Raw genomic sequence first — 23,515 nt, forward strand, 5'->3', positions numbered from 1 at the left:
TGTAGCAGCGAGGATGATATAATCGTGTGCGCGGCAGACATGGCAGGATGGGCCGGGTTTAAGGATGGATATGAATGTGTATCGATCACCCAGCTGCTGCGGTGCATATGGATCTGCCTTTCCCTCCGGATGAACTTCCCGGGGCAGATCCAGCTTCGTGCGAGGGCTGTGATGGTTGAACGAGTGGGAGGATCTTTTCCCTATGGAGAAGAGCAGCAGGTTGGAGCTGGGGGGTCCCTCCAGGGTCTGGATTAGTGGGATTTGGTCCATGTCGGTGTGTTCAGGGATGCCCTGTGCTGTTCGCCTTGGTGCCTCCTTCCCTGTCCCTTTCTCTCGAGGTGTCTGGTTTCCCTCCTCCTCCTCTCCTGCAAAGGCCAGTCTGATTTATTTCCAGGTTACGCAAAAAGGATTCTTTGGGTTGGGGAGTGTTGGGAAGAAACGGTTAAACCGGAGATGCCGGGATGTTTTCCCACAGAGTGAATGGTGGGGGAACACAGAACACGTATTGAATCGGAGGGAAGTAATAACGCTTCTAATTTTCCTGTGTGATTTAATAAAAATGTAAATTGACTTCGGGTGGATGACTCATTATGGAGGGTGGTGTCGATCAAGATTAATTGGTGGCTGCGCAAAACCAGTTGGGCTTTGTTCCTTCCCCTCAAAGGCGGCTGGAACGGCTCCGTGGTGCTGGCGAGGGGGTGGCCTGTCCCCAGGGCTGCCGGAGACCCCTGCCAGACACCCGCTGAGCCCCTCAGCCTCTTTGTCCCCAGCGTTTTGGGGCAGGACATGGGGTGGTGTTGGATGCACAGTGCCCCGTGGCTTTATCCGGTGTTGGTGGATGTCTCCCGTTGGGGTCAAAAGCCCTGGGAGCGGGTCCTGGTGTTGGTTGGGAGGGAGGTCTCTGCCCAGGACTTGCCACAGGAGCTTGGAGCAGGATTTGGCCCCGGAGCAGGGGGTTTTCCATCCTCCCATTCGTGCTGGGGTGAAGCAAAGTGTGCCAGGACACTGCACTCTGACCCGGGTGCAGCTCTGGACACTAATGGATTACAAACAACAATAATAAATTACAGGAGATGGGATAATCTACCTACTGTAATGTTGTATTACCATGACTGTTAGTTATATATTAATGTATAATTGCATTACATTAGCTACATATTCATAACCCTCATGCTTCAGGGCCTCAGCCAGCCTTTAACTCTCTGTGGTTCATGAAGAACCTCCAGCTGGGGCTGGATATCCCACACCCCATCACTGGCATCGATGACACCCTCTGCCAAGGCATCTCCCATGTTTTTGCAGCCCGATGCTGCTGCTGAAAGCATCGCTGCTGCCTCATGCCGTGCTACCCATCCTCCCCGGGGGTACCTACCTCCCCATCTCCCAAAAACATGGATGGAGAGATGCAGTCCCGAGAGCAGGAGCAGGGATGCAGAGGGTGCTGGGCTTAAGGGAGCTGTACATTTCGCAACAGCAGGTCAGGGAGAAGGAGGAAATAAAGCCCCTTGCAGCCCCTTTCATCTCTGGCCCTGTTCATCTTTGGCTTCACACCTGAGCGATGCAAGGGAGAGCTGCGGCGTGTGTGCTGTGATTGCTCCCCAGCAGATACTCGGCGTGACCAAGACCCAGTTCTGTCGAAAGTAATGAAGTGCAAGCCCTTCCCTTCAGTTATTTTTAATGCGCTGAACCCTGTGACGGTTCTGCTCTGGCTTTGGTAAATCTGAGCGAGCTGCCTTTTGTTTGCAGAGCCTCCCCCTACGCTGCCAGATTGCTTGTCTTGGTGTAAATTAGTGTGTGAGGCCGGATGGGCTCTGCCGCGTTTGTTTTTGGGCTTTCCCCGCTCTGATGAGTATGGATGCAGATGCTTTCCGCAGTGCTGTGATTTGGATCGAGGATCTGGGGATCCAGATGGGTACTCGTGCTGGGGATGATACATGAGGCAGCCAAGGACAAGGGGTTTCCCCCAACTGGGATGTGTTTCCAGCCAAAATGGATGATCTGGGGACCCTGTCCCTGCCCTGCCAGGGGACAGCCTGGCTTTTGACAGCTCCAGCCCCACTTGCCCACCTTTTCTTGGGGACATTGATGTGCAGTTCACTGATCCCATCCTTTGCAGAGTGGTACCTGTGGGTACCAGTGCCACATCGGCAGGGATGGGAGGTGGGAATTTCTGTTCCCCTTCCTGGCACAGCCCTCCTCACCATCCTGCCTTTAATTTTTGATCCCTCTCTCCCCTCTTCTCCCGAGAGCGCGAGAAGCAGAGGCAGGAAACGCAGCCTGCTGCCAGATGGCTTGAAATGTAGCATCTGTAATACTTTATCAGAAGAAATTACAGCCGAATCGCTCTCCCTGATTAAACAGCCTGCCCAGATCCTCTGCGAGCCAGCTGGACAGTCTCACGCTCTTGCGACAGGCGGAGAAGCGATGGGAGCTGAGGACACGGGGCTGAGGGTGGCAGAGGGATGCTTGGATGGGGAAGAGGTCGGACTGGACCCTACCGCACTGGGATCTGCATCCCTTGGGCATTCTGTCACCTCCCTGAGCACATCCTGCTTGTGCCAGCTCCTGCACTTTGCTTTCCTGGGGGTATCTATGGGGTATGGAGGTGAGCATCCCTCCCTTGGAGAGCAAGGGAGAAGAAGGAGTGGAGGTGTTGACGTTTCCCCTCTCTGGTTGGTTTTCCAAATCTTTTCCACTTTACAAAGCTAACACAGCGATACTAAGCCACCCTGCAGGCTGATGACATTTTGCTTTTGGACGTTGTTGTTGTGAAAAGGCAGCGTGTGAGGGGCACAGCAGACACCCATGGCTGAGTGTAGCATCACCCTCAGCCTCCCAGCTCACCTCGACCCATTGCTGGGGATGCTGTGAGACCACCTGCAAAAAGGAGACAGGCAAAATTTGGCAAGGTGGGAAACTGAGGCAGGGTGACGGGCTGTCTCTAAGGTCTGAAAGACCATCTGAAAAGCTAGGGAGAGGAAGATCCAGAGTTTAAGCCTCTGAGCAACCTGTCCTCTGGCTCACCCTGCCCTCGCGCTTGTACTGAGCGCCGTGGCCAAAGCGCGGTGCTACCGGTTTCAATGGACTTGGCGTGCGGACGACTTTGCTGTGAGTTCACTCTGGCTGGCTGGTGAACGGCAGGCGTGGACTAACGCCACTCATTTCCACTAGTGCTGGTGGAAAAAATCTCTTGCTGGCGCGAGCGGGACCTGGTTTCCCAGGCTGCTGCGTGCTGGGGGGTGAGCAGTGCTATGGGGTAGGGGAGAGGGGGCCACGCTGCCTCGCAGAATTTGCATCCGGGGGTGTGAAGCTTTTTTTTTCCCTTGATTTGCTGCTTCGGTACTTGAAGTGGTGACCAAATCTTTTCCTAAATGGAAAACAGGAGGAATCCATGCTCTTAAATGTGTGGAATTAGCTGTAGGGGGTTTGTGTATGAAACACCTTAAATAGCAGGAAAGATGTGGTGAGGGTCTGGGTGTGAGAGGGGGAGATGTGGCATCTGAATGTGGCCTGACATGAGATGCTTTTGGCCGGTGCATGAGCTGTGCTGCATCCCTGTGCTGGTACCCACCGCGGGCACAGCCGTGCTCAGCCCCGGTCATCCCTCTACCCTTGGTGGGGTAGAAATGTTTGGCCCAAGAAAAGCACTGAAAAAGCACATTTTTCACTCAAATCCAGTGGGTTTTAGCCAAAAGGATGAAGGCGAGGCAGTGACTTAGGGATCTCTTGGGGCTTGGTGCAGCTCCTGGGTCTCCTGATGGAAGAGGATGGAGAAGCAGGTTCCCTGGGTGGTGAAGCCTTCATCCCGCAGCAACCTCGCGGGGGACCGGGCTGGAGGAGGGGAACTGTACACCTGGAGAAACATTATCCCTTTCCTTGCCTGTAAATATTTCATGAGCAGATTAAAAATTTAAGCCCAAATGAGCCCTGCCATCAGAAGAAACCGGCTCAGTTTCAAGTTCTGTTTAAGTATTTTTCTTTATAATGTAGCTGTGTCAATTAGAAAATGACATTGCTATTTAAAATGCTGTTCCGTAGCCCTCTTTAATTAAGGCAGCGATATAATACCAATCTGCTCTCATTAATGAATTTTTAACAATCAAAATGAGAGCTGAATGACGCACAGTTGGATTTGCAGCGCGAGTGTTTCCTCTCGGTGCCTCTGACGGTGGAGTTAAAGGAGCAGCGGCTGGCGCTGGAGGAAAGAGCATGAAAAAGCCAGGAGATGCACCGAAGTCTTACAGGACACTGAGCTTGAGCACAGTTTATTCCTTATCCCATCCCGCCAAGCAGTCCTGAGCGGTAATGTGTCTGAAATGAGGGTTGTGAACGTGGTTGCGAGCACAGCGGCTGCTCGAGGGTCATGTCCTGCCTGGCACATTGTGTCCTCGCTGCCTGGGCTCTCCTGTATCCTCGGAGCATCCCCTGGCCCGATTTCCCCCGGAGATCCTGCGGCGCTGCCGTTTTGCAGCGGCAGCAAAGCGCGCGATGCGGTGTCGGAGTGCGCGGCTTTCCGACCCGAAAGAAATATCTAATTGCAGCCGTCTTTCCCGTGAAGCATTTCTTGTCTTGTTGTTTTGTTTTGACAAGGCATGGCAGATTAAAAGATGCTCCCGCACCCTTGCTCGTGCTGATTGTCTCCCATTGTTCGGGCAGGAAGCCTTTTTTCCGCGGTGGTTATTATCTGTGATTGCTGGAGGAGCTCTCTACCCTCTGGTTCTTCCTTCGAGGAGGCAAAACAGAAACAGGAATTTCTTTGAATAATAAAAAAATTAGCCAGGCGTGAAAAGCTTAAGTGCAATCATTTCCGTGGCCTGTTTTGATTTGAGTTGATATGATTTGTTTGCTCTCTTCTCCTTCTTCCCTTTTTCCTCTTTGACATCCACTCTTTGCTCCGTCCCTTCCCTGACAAATTCGGGATTTTAGAAGCGCGTTCATCCTGCAGCATCCCTGCTGTACCTGCTGTTGGAGCAAGGTGGCCGCAGCATCTGTCCGATGCTCCAGCCTGGCAGCTGAGTGGATTCAGCCAAGTGCAGGTGCAATGGGGATTTCTGCAAATCCCTTCCTTCTCCCAGCATCCCCCCGATTTCTGGGAGCGGGGATGGTGACACTGATGTCCCAGGGGTCTGGTGATGCTCATGAGGAGGACCCGGACCCGGCTGCACAGTTTTGGGCTCCCGACTGAGCCACACAGGTGGCAAAGTTTGCTTTAGGTTAGCGGCAGAAGTTTTGCTTTAAAATAGTTCAGTGTCAAGCTGCAACAACCAGCCCAGAGGGGCTGGGGCTCCCCCCAACCTCCCTCGCCTGCGAGATCATCGGGCGAGTGGGCTGAGGTTTCCTGGCTGGGCTTTTTTGTTGCCATAGGGAAGAGAATTGGAGCCTGGAAACCATCTTGCGGGTGAAGGGAGGAAGTGTTAATGTCTAGGAAAACAGAGAGAAAATAGCAGCAGCAGCACCACGGCGTCGTCCAAGCCCCGGCGCGAGTCGGTGCAAATCCTCCCGGCGGATGGGAAAGGCTGGCGGGGTCGTGTTCGCGCTCCCTGGCACCGCGGGCACGCCGGGCTGCCGGCCAGCGCGGGGGCAGCGCAGCCCCAGAGCTCCTGCTCCGTCCCTTCCTGCAGGGCTGAGAGGGACAAGAACGTATGCATAGCAAAAAAAAAATCATTATAAAGGGAATATATTCTCTGATAATTCCAAGAGGAGGAGAGGGAAGCAAAGGTGGCTTTGAGTTTTTGCCCAGGAATAGCCAGAGATCTGCTTGGAGGCTGAACATCCCATTCTCGATAATTTTGGAGCTGAATCATATGCATTTTTTGCTGCTCCTGAGGTAGCGTCAGGAATAAGTGTCCCCAGGACATCAGAGCTGCATTTTTGAGTGTTGACAATGGACCTGATTAAGAAAACACATCCCAAATGACATCTAATGCCAATACCCTTAAGTCTGAACTCTTGTTGCTCATCTCCAATGCGGACACCTCTTAGGGATGTGCATGGCCGTGGTTGTTTTGCAGACAGACGGACAGATGTGTTGGATGACCGTGTTCCTCCTCGCTCACCTGTGTGCGAACACGCTGTGATCTCCGTGCCCGGCCAGCGGAGCTGCAGGGTGGGGCCCCCCTTTTTGCAGTGTCCCACCTTTTGCAGGGTCCCCCCCTTTTCGCACCACAGGGAAACCGTGTGTTCCTTGGGCCACATGTGCTTGAGCCCATGGGTTGACTTGTCCTCTTGGATGGGAGCATCACCCTGCATCCCTCCAAACAACAGGACGTTTGGTTCCCACACTCCACCTTGCACCTCCCGGCATGAGGCCCTGTGGGATGCAGCAGCGTGGGGGGGATGCACATTTGCCTCCGCCGGTGGAGCAAGGGTTGGAGCCAGCCGTGGACTGTGGGATGATGAAAAACGTTGTGCGAATTGCCGAGGGAAGGGAGATGGAGCAGTGGGCTGGTGCAGTCTGGGGGGGCTCTGCTTCACCGTGTGAGTTTGGTGGCCCCGATGATGCTGCCAGGGGCTGGGGAGGGCTCAGGTGGGAGTGATGCGGGTTCAGGGCAGTGCGGGGAGCAGGTGGAGTGTGTGACAGCTGCATCGCCAGCCCCTGCGGCCACCGTCAGCTCTGCTCAGGTGTTGGGTCAGTTTGACCCCGAGCCAGCACAGGGGGGTCAGGCAGCGGTCGCCCGAACCGTGGCCTTGCCAGACCGGTACCCCCTCGGCCCCCCGCTGCCACCACCGCGGCGAGGGGCAGGTGTGCCCAGCCGGGGCTTTCCCCACGGCGACTGTTTCGTAGCAGCCATCAGAGCCGGTTAACGTAAGCTTATGCACAAACCAGCCCGGTACTCGGGGCACCGGGGTCCCAGCTGCCCCGCGGCACCATCACTGCCTGGCTGAGCACCCCCCTGCAGACAGGGCAGCATGGGGATGGTGTAACCCATCCTGCGCCGGGCAGCGATGCGGGTGCTGTGCGTGCTTTGGGGACGGTGTGGCCCTGCCGGCGCTTCGTGACTCATCGCGTGCATCGCAGAGGAGCGGGAGGAGAGGACGGATGGCCGTGCGGCTCCCCGGGGAGCTCAGCTGGGTCAAGGCTGGCTGGCGCTGCAAAAAGCAACTCCCCAAACAGGCACGGGGAAACAGATTTTTCCTGGGGGGAGAAATGCCTTTTGTCACCCAGCCCCGTCTCAGACATTTGCTGTAGGGCTGCTTCTGCCACATCGGGTACTTCCAAAGCGACTCTGCAGCTTGTTATTGCTCCAGGACTGGGAATCTCTGAACGTGCTGCTCCTGGATGTGGGGAATGGAGTAAAAATTAAATCGGGGGGACCTGCGAGAGGGCAAGTTGCTTCTTAAGGAGATGCTGGAGGAAAGCTCCTGGGGCTCTCCTGCATCACTGGGGCTCTGGAGCGCACAGGGGAAGCAGGACTGGTGTCCCCCAGGTGCCACTGCCACCACCAGCCCTCCTGGGCGGGCAGAAATCTCGCTGCTTTGTCACCCGTTTGTAATCCCGGTGCCAGGTCGTCTCCCATGGTGCAGAACAGGCCAGCTCCTCGCTGGGATTGGCACTGGGTTTGCACCGGGGTGTGGGAACTTCCCAGTGCCGGGGATTTCGGGCGGCTGCGGCATCGCTGGAGGGACCGAGGCAGCGCTCCCCGACTGAGCCAGCTGTGTGCCCCGCACAAACCTGTTTTCTCCTTCTCTCCCCTGTGACGGGAAGGCAATTTTCCTATTTGGAAAGTCCCTTTCTTCCCTCTCACGCTTATTTACTGTCAGTGCAGCTCTTGCCCTGCAAGCAGCAGTGGCAGTTGGGGATCTTGGAAGGACATTGCATGGCTGGAGGAGCAAAGAGGAGCCGTGTCCCGCTGCAGCCACTGTCCCGCTGCTCTCCATTCTCCTACCCTGTCACTGAGCCGGGCGGGCAGGCTGGTCCCTCGGAGCATCTGCCCCAGTGCCTAGGCTGCCATTGTCCTACACCAACACTTCTGCTCCCCCTCCATCCTCCCACGCTTGCTCTCTCCCACCAACGAGTTTCATTAACGTACTAATTAGGGAGTCTGCGCCACGGCCTTGGGAAGGCGGATTGGCTTCTCGGTGCTAATGGAGCCGCTGTCACAACAAACACCGTGGCACACGTGCTGCCCGAGCGCCGCTGGCTGCTGCCGGGCAGGACCAGCATCCCAGCAACATCTTCTGTCCCCGTCCCCCGTGTCCCCAGGGGGATGGAGCAGGGACAGCTGTGTGGTCCCAGCTGCAACCCACCCAGCAAGACAGACACCACGCTCCTGCCTTCACCCCTTGTCTGCGGGTAGAGCTAAGGGGCGGATTTTAGTATATTGTGTATTATTTAACAGCAAATTTTCTGGGAAGTGGTACTTTGGAAGGTCAGACATGGTTTGTGAAGTCTGGCTGGATTCAATGAATAGTTTGATCTCCCAAAAGATGACTGCAATATTTTTAATACTTCTTCCTTTTCTGATCAACCATCCCCTTTAAAATACCATTTTCCTCGTAAAAATAGACTCTCACTGGCCAAACAGCCCCCAGATGAGACACGGCGCTTGCTTTGAGCTCGCAAGAAGCGTTGCAGCTGGACAATAACAACATTTTTCTCGCTTCTTTGGGCTGTTGAAAAACCTGGAGATTTGGGGCTTTGCTTTAACCCCATTGTTGCCATGTTCTCGCCTTTTCCGACCCCTCTTTGCCGCCACAGAAATCCAGGAATCGAGGACCCAGCTCCCGGAGGCACCAGGCAGCGTTGCCATTGCCGTACATGATGCCATTTGCCCGCACGGCACTTTCGGTGTCTGAGCAGCACGTTCCTGTGCTGTCACGAAGCAGAAGGCAGGATAATTAAATTGCCCTTTTCCCAGCAAAATGTTAGTTTTTCCATGTGGTGGCGAGCCTGGCTGTGGCGCATTGCACATGCCCGGCTGCTGATGGAAGGTGTGAAAAGCGCCGGGGAGGAGACCAGGGTGGCGATTGGGGTGGGTTTATATGGATATTTGTCGTCCCATGGAGGGAGAGGGACAGTGGGTTGTGGGAACTGAAAGTGGGGTGATGCCATGGAAGGGACTCAGGTCCCCCCACCAATAATTCCCATCCTTTAAGCTGCTCAAGAGCAACAGGGGCTGCTTGAGGGCTCTGGGTGCGGATAATCAAGATATTCTTGTCCTTAAGCCTCTCAAGCATTGCAGTTCTTAAAAAGAGCTCCGGCTGTCGCGTCTGTCCACCGCCGGGCTGGAGGAGGCTTGGGCTGTCGGGGCTTTATCAGCGCTGTCGTGACATGATCGGGGCTGGGGACAGTGGGGCTGGCTGAGCCAGGGCTTCCCCAGCAGCGAGAAGAGGCTCAGGAAGGGTGCCCGTGGGGGTGTGGGGTGGATCGGGAAGGGTGCCCGTGGGGGTGTGGGGTGGATCGGGAAGGGTGCCCGTGGGGGTGTGGGGTGGATCGGGAAGGGTGCCCGTGTGGGTGTGGGGTGAATGGGTGCAGCTTTGGCTGCTGTGAGCACCCTCCGGCAGGGAAATGGTTCCAGTGCTGGGGATCCAGCCCAGCACGGTGACTGCAAAGCCCCCTGGGAGCAGCGGCACTTGTCTCCGCGTCCCCTGGCTGGTGGCTCTCCTGCTCCCCTTCTGGGATGGCGTGATGCTCCCTCCGTGGTGCAGGATAGGGCTAATTAATGAAATGGCTGTAACAAGCTCGTGTCAACCTCATGTAAAGAGAGACGGAATGTATTGATGCTGTTTGTCACCCTTCCTCATCTGCTTTCTTCTCTCCTTTCCTCCTCCTCCAGCCTCTGCCACCCCAGGTCCTCAGATCCATCAGTGTTATTGCTTTGCCTTCAGCTATAACCCTGCGAGCTGACTTCCAAGATCCAGCTCTCCCTGGCCGTTGTCACCCCTTTGCTCCCCTCCCCTGAAATATTAACACCACAAATCACAAGCGACAGCCGCTCGGCTGGAGCCCCCGTCACTCGCGCGCTGGCCGGTAGGAGGGACGGGACACGCGGTGGGTTTGTGCTTCTCCTCAGGGCTTGTGTTTTGGTCCTTATGGTGCCCAGGCTGTTTGGGATGTGGGGTCCTTCCCCTCCCTTGGGTCCCACCTCTGTGTCTTGGATGTGTGGTTTTCCTCTCCTCCGTCCAGCCACATCCAGCTTGACCACAGCTTCTCCTTCCCTGCAAACCCCACAGCTGCCACGTGAGCCTCAAATCACAGAGTCACGTCCCCCCGGGAAAATGCGTGTCCCCCAACCTCCTGGCACACGGGACACTGATGCCAATTGAATTTGCATTGTGTTCAGTAGATGACGGGGTTGCTCGCGTGAGGACGAGCTGGGAGCAGCAGATGGAAAGGAGATTACGGGCGGCTTTTTTGCACATGTGTGTGCGTGCACGCAGCCCTGCGAGCTGGATTGGGGACCGCAGGTCATGCATAAGCATCGCACCCTCTTTTTGCAGGGTGCAGACAAAAGCAAGTGGGTGAGCAGAGGAGGGACATTGTGCCAGGCTGTCCGCAGCTGGTCAGGGGCAGCACTGAGGGCACAATTCTTCATGCTGGGCTCTGCAGCACCGGCTCGTACTGCGCAGGGGGACGGTTGCAGGCACCCAGGGATGGGTTTTTGCAGTGGGAGGAAAGGGCAGTGCTGTAACGTGGGCTGGTCTCCAGCAGTTGGTGTTCAGCTCTCCCCTCTGTGCCTCAGTTTCCCCCAGCGGTGAAGCAGGAGTGGGATGGCTGTGGCTGGAAGGGTCACTGCTCATTCAGGGTGCATCCGCATCCACTGAATCATCCTGAATCACATCCCATTGTGGCAAACAGCAGCTCTGTTCCCTCCATTGCCCTGGGTGCTTGCTAGAGCCCCAAATTTTTCCCTGGAGAGAGGCAGGAGAGCACGACTCGACCGTCCTATTTGGCTTTCGTGGTGGTAATGACAGCAGGGAAGGGAAGCATGCGACGCAACGGTACCAGCAGCACTGTTCAGGGTAAATACAGACATACTTGCTTTTTTTTCCTCTCATATTGCCCCAGAGATGCATTTACATGGTTTATTCTTGCGTGGAGAGGGCTCTGCCCAAGCCGGCCCCCAGGGCAGGCTTTGGGAAGGGCTGCCCCGGCGCACAGCGGGCACACGGCGGTCGCTCCTTCCCGCGGGGCCGCCGGCTCCGCCGCCGACCTTCCCTCTCCACTGACCTTCATGCCCATCAGCATCAGCTTCGCTGCCTTTCAGTGTCTCGGGATGCCGGCGGTGGGCGCGGGGGCTGCCGGGGCGCGGGGTTCGGCCAGCACGAGGGGTTCTATGGACAGAGCCGGGGGGACGTGGGGTGGGTGCGCTCGGCTGGATAATTCAAGGGCTTTGGCTCGCTAACAGAGGTTAAAAGGGGTGCGGTGTGATCTGTTGGGAAAATCATTAATGGGAATCTCTGCCAGCGGTGCTGCTAATTAACCACCCCCTCACCCCACCACCCGCTTTCCCAAGCAGAGGGAGAAAATCAGCCTGTGGGATGTGGAGAAGAGGTGGGGGCAGCGATGGGGAGCGATGACCTGCTAGAGCCCCCAAGGAGCAGCTGTTCCCAGGGCCCTTGAGAAAACGCAGATGTAACTGGTGTGGAAAATACGTTGGGATTGGGGAGGTGTCGGCGGTGGGTTCTGCTCGCCCTGGGAGGGCTCCTGCTGTGTCTGATGGTGATGGGGAGCGGGATGCTGGTTCCATGTGCGGGGCGGATTGTAGGTGTCAATGTCAAGGTCCCTAGATGGGGTGGGGAGGGCAGGGGTGGCCGACAGGAGCTGATCCCTCTGCCCAGGCTGTGTCCTGGGGAGTCCCTGCTGGTTCGGCTCTCCAAAGGGCTCCCAGGAGATGTTTTGGTGTTACCGACTGCCATGAAAGCTGCAACCCCTGCGTGATCACTAAGGGGCTACTTGGGGAGACAACAGGAGGATTTGCCTTCTTTAGCCTCTTCCACCTTGACTTTCTGCTATGATGGGGGACGGACTGGACATCACTTGAGGGGAGCACTGCAGAAATGCCTGTCCTCTCGGAGCATGCAGGACACCCCTCAGCTGTCACCCAGGTGTCACCGGAGCGGTTTTGGACCAGCTGCTTGTCAGGAAGGGCCCCGAAGCATCCATGGAGCTGCAATGTGCCCCAACCTCTTCATGGTCCCTTCAGCCATCCCGTTCCTGCGGATGCCCGGGGAATATTACCAATATCGTAAGGAAACGGATGGCAAAACAGCAATACTGAGATCTCCCAAGGTGTGCAGCACGTCCTTGCCTTCCCACACATGGCCTGAAGCGACACCCCCATTTTTTGGAAAGCTTTAATCCACAGCCGCCTCACCGATGGATGTCTGAACTCCCCGTCAGCTGGATTACAAACGGCGATAGCCGTCAGCCCGTTTGGGATACCCCGATTTCCACTGGCTACCAACATGGAGGCGTTTGTAGGGCTCCCAGTTGAACTTGTTGGCCCTTTGCCGCTGTGATCTCTGCTCTGTCACTGGTGCCAGCCCCGTTTCTGCCCTGTGTACCAGCCGAGCTGAACCCTGAGTGATGCTCCAGGAAACCCTCCAGATTCCCCATGCTGGCTCTTCTCTGGGGCCTGCTCCAAAGCACGTTAATGGCCCTGGAAGCCGTTCTAAGATGGCTCCGTCTGAGAAAAGAAAGTGTTGAAATACCACAGGAAACGCCATTTTTCTGAGATATCTGCCTCGGCCAGAAATGGGAAAAATGCCCCGATTTTGGATAAAAGGCCAGTATTCTCATCCTGAATTTCAGCTCCATTTGGGCCAGGAACCTGCCAGAGTTTGGACACAAAATGGGCACAAGTGGCCCCGAGGGAGCAGCTTGGTGTGGCCGCGGGTGCCACCATCCAGGCCAGGGCTTCGTTTCGTGATTGGGACTCTGCACTTTAATCTCCTGCAGATGAGTGCATGGCATGTTATGTGATGTGCGTGCATAGGTATAATATAGGTATTTGTATCTGTTGTGTAATAGGTGTGAAATGAAGCTTTATGGTGCCCAGGTGGGCTCGCTCAAGGGGCCACTGAACAGGCAATCTGTCCCAGTTTGCCCAGCATATTTGGGAGGTCTGTCCGGAGGTTGGGGGTTTGCTGAAGCTGTGTTCCTATCGCCCTCTGCTCCCCACCTGCCCTCTCCGTGTTCCCCCATGGGTGATGGTGCATGGGGATTTCTGCAGCCATCAGCCCTGTTGCTCCCTCAATCTCATGTCGAACAAACACCCTTTCCAGAACCTGTGTTACAGTTGTATCTGCAGCTCAGGGGCTCAGGCATACAGGGGGATGCCTCCTATAGTATCCTACACAGGGTAGCTCCTATAGCACTGGGGTGCCTCCTGTAAAGCACCCTATCCAGGGAGATGCAGAGAGATGGGAGCTGATGGGTGCCCGTCTGTGCCTGGTGTGGAGCAGCCACTTCTCCGCACTGTTTTTGGCGTTGCCTCCTCTGCTATCCGTGAGCACCTGGGTTTGCAAACACGGCTCCATCAGCCTCAGCACTGCGTGGGGAGGAAGAGGTCGCAAGGAGAGATGAGCAGCACAGGCAGGGACCACCCTGCCACCTGCCCGCTGCCGCACAGGGTACCTGGCGAGGGGGCCGAGGCTTCCCCCTTTGACAAGGAGGGGAAAATAATACTCTCCAAGCCACAAAACTCAGAGCTGCTGGGATTGTATTTATCGCGGCGAAGAAAAAGGCTCTGTTCCCTGCCTCCCTGCAGCGGCTGTTTATCACACACACAAGGGGATGGAGAAAATGTTCCATTTGTTGGGTACAGCCGTCAACCCACACAGCGTATAAATTAAGGGCTTTTACATGCAGAGCTCCCAAAATAAAACACACACACAAAAGAGAGAGGAGTTTTGTATCGGCCCCAGCGCGCTGCTGTCCCTGCACCCCGGCCGGCGCTGGCTCCCGTTCAGGAATTCCACATTATCTCCGACCGTTTCCAGCTTCCTCAGCAGGGAACAGCTCTGCTTCTGTCTTCCTGCAGCCACATCTGGAAAGTGTTACGCCAGGGTGTCAGCCATCAGAGCCGGACGGCTGGCATGTGCTCCCCTCCAGTGCTCCTGCTGCCCTGCCTGCCCGCTGACATGCTCAGGCTTTCCTATCCGCCTTCTCTGGAGGCTGCAGGGCTGAGTTTTTATCGGCCTCTTCTTCAGGGAGATTTGGAGGAGCTTTTATAGCTGCCATGGGGATGGTGGTGAGAGATGGACCCCCATGGGTTGATGGTGCGGCAGGGATGCTCTGCTGTGGTCCCCAGCTCCGCTGCCTGCTGGGAGGCAGAGATGTGATGGAAATCCTCCTCTTTACACGCTTTACGGAGACTCCCCGCCAGCTCAGGGGAGATTTTGGCTTCTGGGCTGGCTAAAAGTGCATCCCTGGGTTGCAACGCGGTAGGGATGTGGTGCTGGGTTTGCTGAGTGCTGAGGGTTAAAGGAAGGAGGGCTGAAACCTGTATGATCCCTGGTCATAGGTGCTCCCTGCTGCTCTTCTTGCTTGTAATGACTGTGGGTTTGTCTCACTGTGATTTCTTCATACATAAGAGGTAGCTGGGCCATAAAGGGACTTGGCTGTCAGCATCTCCATCCCTCGGGAAATCCCCGCTGCATGCATGGGGCATATGGAGATGCTCAGCAGGACGATTGCAGCAGAGGAGATGAAAACAAAAGAGCTCCCTGCAGCATCCCGGTATTTTGGGGTTCCCCCCGAACGGGTGCAGCACGTTCCCTGCGGTACCCTGGTCCCTCGCTGCAGGTGTGGTGGTGGCGCTGCGCACGGGGAAGAAGGTTTGCAGACAAAAAGTGGTTCGGGGACTGACGTGCCCTTCAGAGCAAAAAAGCTGATGTTTTTAAAACAAGGGTAATGACAGTGACCTGGGAGCAGGCGTGCGAGCCTTAATGAGCGGCGTGTGCAATACACACCACGGTCTTTAGTGGGGAGGGATGGTGGAAGTGGTTAAACATGCCCTAACTTATCATCAACAGGAATCATAGAGGGTTCCTTGCAGTTGACTTTGGCTTTTTCCTTTTTTTTTTTTTCTCTCTTGCTTTTAAGCTGGCGAGCCTACCATTATGGGATTTTAAAATTAAAGGAAAAAAAATAAAAGAAAAAGAAAACAGGCCTTGGTTTTATAGACCCTACAGATGCATCCGGCACCAAACTGGTCCCAGATGCAGCTCCGCTGTCAATAGCGTTACACGAGGGATCAATCCCCTTCATTGTTTTATGTGGCCTCCACAGCATCATCAGCTAATTAAAGCTAATGGGTCCCAGAGCAGCACTGACAGCATCTGATCCTATCAGCCCGCGCAGCCGTTTGAGCTTGACGGGGCCACTCTGGAGCCAGATCCTGCGCTCCAGACCCTGGCGAAAGCCCGTATTGACTTGGGGGATCAGGCTACAGATCAATGGGAGCTGTTGTTAAACAAACCTCGCCGGATTAATGTCAGCTCCGCAGGGGGAAGAGGTCGATGGCTGCTAATTCGAAAGGGGTGGGAGGGAGAGAGGATGGGGACGCGGTGACAGCGGTGACAAGGGATGGAGGGGGAGAGGCCAGGCTGTTAGAACGCTCCCTGTGTCTGCACCGACAGCTGAGCTTTTCCCAGTCTCGGATTTATGGTCACCCTGTGATGAGAGGAGCTCAACGATGTCCCCAAGGGCACTTGAGGAGCTTAAATCCCTTTGCTTTGTGCCTTAAGGGAGATGAAGTGGCCTTGGGCTGTCCCCAGAGGAGACAGGGAATCTTGTGCCCTTTGTGCACGGTGACCTTGGTGTGAGCATCTCTCCAGTTGCAGCAGAACACTTAATCATCGGTTCCTCCTTTCCCTTTCCTTGTGGCCCCTGTTGTCCCTTGGCTGATGCTCGGGGATGCCCAGGGATGCGGGTTGGGAAGTTTTCCATTCCCACAGTCTGCAGCGAGTCTGTTCTGAACTCTCATCTCTTTTTCCCCTCTTTTCCCCCCCATTTCTGTGTTGCTGGGTAGGGTGAGATGTGCTGAGGAGGGTGCTGGGAAACCCATCACTTGGGTACCACCAGGGAGCAGGCAGGACAAGGAAACTCTCTTTAGAAGAGTATTTTTCAAATCAGGTCGAGCTGCCACCTGCCCATGGGTCTGGCTGTACCCCCAGAAATGGGGGGTGCACAGCCCCAGTGAAATTGGGCAGTAAACCTGGGACAGAAGCAAGGCAACCCTGAGGTCCCAATTCTCCTCTGGGCTCCTGTCAATGAGGGTCCTGGTATCTTTTTGGAGAGTTAATGGGCAAATACAGCCCCATTGGTTTAACCAGGAACCTTGGGCTCTGCCCAGAGACTTGATGAAAATAAAATGCTGTAAAATTTGCTTGTTTTCCTCTTGTGAGGCAGAGTCCAGCTGGGGGGATCCTCAGGGTGTTGCAGTCTTTGGGTGTCTCTCTGGCTCCCATTGCAGCCCCAACCCCAGTCAGTGTCACTGGGAGGTGACGTCCAAGCTGGTGACCGGGAGAACCTGGAGAGAGGGACAGGCTCCCCACACATCCCTGCCCTGTAAAGCAAGTTGATAATTAAATCCTGCAGCTTTTATATGCATTCCAGAGCATTTTCTTTGGGCTGGAGCCATCTGTGACGTGCACCCCACCCTCCCTCACCTCTCCCTTTGGCTCTCTGCAGCTTCATTTTATTCTTGCTTTGGTGTTGGGTGAACGTGATGCTCCGGGGAGCAAGGAGCTGCAGCGGCTGGTTGCAGGGGTGCAGCCCACTCTGTGCAACCCTCTCCTGATCTCCAGGGTCTCATCCAGCACCAGCATCACTCTGCAGCCCCTCCGGGCTGTTTTCCCTTTGCACAGCGCCTGCACATGCCTGGCCAGCTCTGCACCACCCTGCTCGCTGCCAGCCCGGGCTCGTCGGCAGGAAATACCGGCCAGTCGTGCCAACCGGTGCGTTTGCTCTGGTGAGGCTCTTCTCTCCTGCAGCAGAATGCGATGGGACCATTGGATCCCCCCTTGCCAGGAGTTTGTCTCTCAGAGGTCACTGCTGGGGGAACCAGCACCATTTGCAGTTCTTTCTGGTGTCTCTTTTTCTCAATTCTTACAAATTTGGGGCCATGTTGGGGTGCAGAGCTCACCCCCAGGTGCTCTTGCAGGTGCTGGGACTTAAAGAAGGTGTTGGCTGCACCTCCCCTCATGCTCCAGTACTGGGAGTCTTTCCCTCTAAGGAGCTTTGCCTAGGGGAGGAGGAGCACACCAAGAATCTCTGGGTTCGATGCAAAACACAAAGGAGATGATGTTGCCCAAAAAGTCTTAATTGCACACCTGCTGGCTGGGGAGGCTCTGTCTGACCCTTGGCTTTGAGTTTGCATCCCCTTCTATCTATCTGTCCAAGGCTTTATCAAGAGGAAAAGCCAGAGGAAAACTCCCTCCCACCACTGCTTTTTCATCCATCCCCCCTGCATCCATTTGCTCTGAGATGTGTCTTAACCAGGCTGTTCCCGCTGAGGTTAGTGGGAAGATTTGAGAAGTTATTTGAATGCCAGACTCAAAGGAGACGGCAGAAGCGCTCCCGGAGCTGTTTCCAGCTGACATCTGGGCGCGCAGCACAGCTCTGGTGTCAGCACAGCTGAAAGCAGAGGAGGTGGGAAGCCCCAGACACCTGCAGTTTGGTTAATAAATATTTATTTGGAGGTGACAAACACTCTTCTTGATAAAGCCGAGTTAGCAGAAGAAGGATTGCGAGGGAGTGACAGGGTGTGCTTTTTTTTTTGAGGGTTTACCGTGGGGATGTTGAAACGAGCAGCTGATGAACCGAAGGATGTCGAAATCCGCATTCATTTCCCGACGCGGGTTGCCTGACGTCAGGGGACATGGGGAAACGTCCCCCCCTTGGCCAGCAAATGCCTGGCACGAGGCACCCTCTTCCTGCAGGGACTGTCTTAATCCGGCTCGGGGCTGGGGTCACCTCCTGTCACGGGTAAGATGCGATGGGGGGCTTAGGAGCCAGGGAGGATGCAGCAACCCCCTGCTCGGGGTCTGGTATAGATGATAATAAGGCTGACGTTTAATTGTTCTCTTAAAAAGGAGAAGCGAAGTGAGAGGAGCCGGCCTGGGATGGGAGGGTGATGGGTGCTGTCGCTTTGCCATGTCTCAGGGCTCTGGTGGATGGTTTCGTGGCGATTGGATCGGGCACAGGATGGGTGCCCCAGGCACTAAGCCCATCCGTGACCCTCAAAGCTGGCCTGTTCCTCCTGGGGAAATGGGAAAAGCTGCTTCGCTTTCTCCTTGGTCCCTGTGTGTGTGATTTGGGGAGGGGAAATGTTCTATATTTGGACTTTGGGGACTTCTGTGTATGAGATCAACATATGGCTGCCGTGTGCCATAGGCAGTGGGGACGAACAGATCTCCCGTGGGTCTGCTCTGGTGGGCTCAGCTCACCTCACTCTTGGTCAACCCCAATGCTCAGCTCTTCCAGCCCTCTCTCCTTCCTCTGAGCAAGCTGACATCTCACCATGATACCCATCACCGCGATTAAAGCCCTCTAGAGACATGGCACAGATTGCTGTTGGGCTGTGGGATGTGCTGCGTTTGCCCTGGGCTGGGGGCTTGTGGCCACGACATCCATCCCTGTCCCTGAGCTGCTGCTGGTGCTGTTGCTGGCTCTTGTGTTGCCAACGTGCCCGCGGTACCTCCAGCTGCAGAAGGGCAGGGGATGAGCCGCCCAGCTCTGTGCCAGTGACTCAGTGTCTGCTGCCCGTGGGTGAAGTGGCTGTTGGAGATGCTGATGTGCGTGGGCAGCGCTTGGCTCTGCCCGGCCACATCCTGCAGTGGCTCAGCCCCACACCGGAGCTCGGGACATAGCAGGGTGTAGGAATTAAATCCGCTTGGTTCCTTGCAAGGCACATACTCCCAGCACATATGTGGCACGTCGGGATGTGGGGCTGCTCCTGAGCAGCTCTAGCTTGGGGCAGACATGAGCACCAAGAGTTTTTGGTCTTGATTTTGCTTGTGCGGGGAGGTTTTTTGCAGAGATCTTCCCTGGGGCTGGTAGCCCTCACTGAGTGAGTAGCTGTTCCGTGGGCACGAGCTTTTTTGAGCTGAAGGCTTGATGTGAGCACTCCCAAATGTTCATCAGGTCCTCAAGCTGCCATGGAGGGAGGAACCGCCTCTGCCCATCGACTCTTGCTTTTCTTCGCTGCGGCTGCATGTGCAAATCGGTTCAGTGAAATCAAACCTCAGGAAACACCCGTCCCTGGTGTCCGAGGAGGTTTTACCCCCCAGGAACAACGTAGCTCAGCTGGGGAGAGAAGCTGCCAGGCCATGTGTGAGCAAGCACAGAGGGGCTGTTGAGCTGCTCGGCTGTCCCCTCTCCTCCCGTGAGGACAGGGGTGGTGGTGGCAGAGCTGGCAGAGGGGGAAGGAGCCCATGACGTGGGAAATTAATAATAGAAACGCTGGCATCCGTTTTAGATTAGCAAGGGAAAGCTCAGTACCCATCTCGCCCAGCATGTAACTTTAATGCCGAGATAATGAGCAATGATATTTATTTGTAAAAGATCTGGAGATATCGCTGCCCAGGGAGCAGCCAGGAGCTGCCAGAGCCCGCTCTGTCTCTGCGGTGGCTGCTCCAAGCTGTAACCCAAGCGCTCTCCTCCGACCGGCTCACTTTTCATACTCCAGCTCCGTTAACCGAGCCGGGCATGTGGTCTGACTCGGAGCCCTGGCTAAGATTTGCTCAAGCTGCTTGTGATTTGGGCCATCGCAACGAGGGATTTTGCAGGATGGGCTAGAAACGTCCCCTGGCACCTGCAAGCGGAGCTGCCAGGATGGGGTTTAAACCCGTCTCCAGGCGTCACGCTGGAGCATCGCGCAGGAAGGATGTGGGGTGCAGGGAGGAGGTGGCACAGCATCATCATCCAAGGGGAGGGCAGGACAGAGCGGGTGCTTACATCAGCCCAGCCACTGCACCGGCAGAGATTTTGGGGCCGTTTCAGGGACTTCGGGGGCAGACAGCTTTTCCTGGTGGTGGGGCTCACCGTCTCCCAGCTGGATCCAGGAGGGTGTTTGTTGGACAGTGACATCCCTTGGTCTGAGGGAAGCAGTTGGGTCTCACGGGCATGTGGGCAACTCCCCGGTTGGGGACAAGGCTGCTCCTGCTCCCTGCCTGGGTTGTTCCGAGAGGGATGAAGGATGCACACGCCGCCGTGCCTGGCCTTGTGTTGTATAACTGGACAGGGGGCAGGCTTAGGCGGTATTTGGCAGGTGGGTGTCCCTTCCTTATTAAGCCATCCCCTGGGTAATTACTGGGTTAAGGCCTGATGAGATCATGCTTCATTATTTTTGTGCTGTTGGGGGGATTAGGAGCAGTGGGATTTCTCAAAGGCTTTATCTCTGCTAAGGTCTTTGGTTCTGCGCGGCACGTTCGCAGGCAGGTAAGGGGACCTGGGCACTGCCAGCCCCCTCGCACTGCCTGCCTTCCCATGGGGGGACACACCGAGGCTGGGGGTGCTGGATGTGGGTGCACAAGGTGGGGTCCGGCCCTGGCAGAGGCTGGTGGGGCTCTGCCGTGAGGGATCATCTCCTTTTAATACCGTCCCAGCCCCATTCATCGCCGCGCTCCCGTGCTGGGCTGCGCGCCAGCGGGAGGCAGGAGGTGACACAGACAAATAAACAGGGAGGTGGGTGGTGTGCACCGAGGCGGGGAGCGGAGGGCGTCCCAGGGGGGCTTCTGCTGTGATTTATGACTGAGGTGATGCAGAGCTATCAGCATGGCCTTTGGAAGCTGTTTACTAAGTGTTGTCTCCTGGCTGTTACACCAGCGTGGGGGTTGCAAAGGAAAACATCCCCCATGCATCGCTCCTGTGCCACGACCGGCTCCCAGGCTGGTCGCAACCTCTTTGAGTCCCGGAGATGCTCTTATGAAGGAGTTTGTGTTACTGGAAGCAGGGATAGAGTAAAATACACTGATGAAACAGGGCTGGCTTGGTGGGGTTCCCCTCCTCCCTGCCACCCCGGCGCATCCCGCCCTGCAGCCACGGGGATGGAGCTGGCACCGGCGCGGGGAAGCGGCCAAGCTGGACGCGGGCCAGGCTGCGCACTTGATCCAAACACAGCTGGAGCTGATCTGATGAAGTGAGAGGTTAAGAAGAGAGCATCTGTTATCTAAAGGGGACACACAGTGGGAAACTGTAAGCTCTTTATTCCGCCCCCCCTCCCCACCCCCTCTGTTCAGTGCATCATCCCTGACTTTATTTCTTTGATTTATTAAGGAAGCCTGCGCTTCCGGGGCTGTAATTAAGTGCCACTGTGTGAGCTTTTGATAGTGAGTGAATGATATAATGGCTTGCACATTCACTGTCTGCTCAAGTGCTTTAGGATCTAGATAACGCAGGAAGGGATTGCTTCTGCGCAGCAGGGAAGCGCAGCGGTGCCGGGGCTGAGTCATGGCGGGTTTAGCTGAGCAGGGCTTAGCTGAGCCTGGCGGTGTCTGATGGAGGAGGCAGGGAAGGATGCAGGAGCTGCTCAGCGCTGCGGTGGACGCAGGTTCAGGAGGGTATCCAGGACCCAGGCTGCAGTTCAGCTGAGAAGGGAGTTCCCATCGTCTTGCAAAAGAGCATCACAGCATCTTCGCAGGCTGCTGGAGACTAAATCAAGTGTCAGCCCACCCAGATGTCCTCGTTCGCTTCCAGCCTTGTGTGATCATAGAATGGTTTGGGTTGAAGGAACCTTCAAAGCTCATCCATTCCCACCCCTGCCATGAGCAGGGACATCTTCACCAGCTCAGGTTGCTCAGAGCCCCATCCAGCCTGGCCTGGGATGTCACCAGGGATGGTTCATCCACCACCTCTCTGGGCAACCTGGACCAGGCTCTCACTGCCTTCACTGTGAAAAATTTTTTCCCCATGTCTAGCCTGAATCTCCTCTTTTCTAGTTTAAAACCATCACCCCTTATCCTATCGCAACAAGCTCTTAAAGTCTGTCCCTGTATTTCTTATAGGCCCCTTTTATGTGCTGAAAGTGATGCTGGAGGTGGAGAGGGGACCACAGCCCCCAGCTGAGGCTCTCAGCTGTGCTGTGATGCCACCCCTGCACCAGGGTGTTTTTTAAGGTAGAGAGACCTCCAGCATCCATATCCTCGAAGAACAGGCGGTGTCAGCAGCCGGCAGCAGCCTGCCTGGCACGCAGCTTTCCCTCCGCTGCCGGAGGAGTTTGCTGGCACCGTGTCGGTGTGGAGCCGGGGAGCGCTGCCCGCAGCATCTCCCGCTGCCTCCGCCAGCAGCTGGAACGGGGCCAGCGCTCGCAGCCACGCGCAGCTGGAGGTGCCACGAGGGTTTGGCTGGAGCTGTGTCACCCCGTGCGCCCGCCTGCAATTTCCTTTCACACCCTGCGAGAAGGTGCTGCCCTGCACAAGCAGAGGCTCCCAGGCAGGGCTGGCATTTGCAGGCAGACGTGCAGAGTGTTTAGTGCCAAGGGAAAGGTTCTCTACTAACTCCCTAAACCAGGAGCCTCTGGCAAGTGGTCCGGTTCGCATTCCCTCTGGGCATCCCTGTGCGACTCACTCCAGGCTGCCCAGCACCGGCATCTCTGATGCTGCTGGCAGCCCTGTCCCTGTCCCTGCAGTGTCCCAGGCCACATTGGCACTTGGTGCTCACTGCTGATGTCTTCTGGCTTTGCCCACATCTCAATTCTGCCCTTGGTTCCCGGGGTGGCTGCTGAGCCTCCCTGTGTGCCCCAGCAATGCTGCTTTGACACCCCATTCACCCATGCCTGGTTTTTAGGCAACAATAAATTTCCTTTTTGTACAAGGAAAATGATAGATAAACAGGATTATTTTAGTGGTTTGGCCAATGGCAACAGAAGGAGCGAGCTCAAGATCCGGAGCACCATTTCTGCTGTGTGCACATCACACTCCTTTGGCGCTGCAGCTGCGGGGGCAGCAGGAGGAGGAAGGGGTGAAAAACAAACAAACAAACAAACCAAAGTCTACATGTAAATAAAAAGTGACAGAGATTATTTGCTGCTTAATGAACTAAAATGTCCAGCCTCCCGCTGAGCGGCAATGTTGTTTATAAACTACAGAAAGGGCTTTATTTTAACGGGCAGTAAATCTCATTCAGCCCCTGCAGTCGGGAGCGTGCGGGATCAATAGGCTGGTGCTGGACGCAGCCTCCTTGCTCCCTCCGGCCAGCTTCTCCATGGGGTATTTTTTACCCCTTGCCCACATTTGCTGTGTTCCTCCTTTCCTCCTCTCCTTCCTAATATGGGGAGAAAGGAGGAATCTGTCTCTTGGCATGTCATATCCACTCGGTTTTGTTTATTCACTTGAAAAATACCGCCCCCCCCCCCGCTCTGGCTCTGGGTGGCAGCTGGAGAGTGGCCTGAGATAATCACAGCCTTATTTTTTATTTATTCCTCTTAAATAAAGCCTCCTGTAGCCTGCAGGCAGATTTTGTCCAGTTGTCCCCATCCTGCTCCCGTGCTCCTTGCTCTGCAAACAGGGTGTGACAGTGACAGTAATGGGAGCAGAGCCATGATGCTCCAGGTGGATCCCCCTGAGG

General features: G+C 55.8%; 1 protein-coding gene across 2 annotated transcripts in view; it reads left to right on the top strand.

Moving 5' to 3' along the window:
* Positions 1-23,515, top strand: part of RXRA (retinoid X receptor alpha) — a 103,681-nt gene that overhangs the window by 24,821 nt on the left and 55,345 nt on the right. Inside the window, exon 2 of one of the 2 annotated variants that reach the window (XM_071817260.1) lies at positions 17,732-17,935. The exons of the other annotated variant lie outside the window; for it this stretch is intronic. The gene's annotated coding sequence lies outside the window, so the exon portion shown is untranslated. The remainder of the gene's footprint in view (positions 1-17,731; positions 17,936-23,515) is intronic. 2 annotated transcript variants of the gene reach the window in all.

The sequence above is a fragment of the Patagioenas fasciata genome, chromosome 20, assembly GCF_037038585.1.
Source record: "Patagioenas fasciata isolate bPatFas1 chromosome 20, bPatFas1.hap1, whole genome shotgun sequence".
Lineage (NCBI taxonomy): Eukaryota > Metazoa > Chordata > Aves > Columbiformes > Columbidae > Patagioenas > Patagioenas fasciata.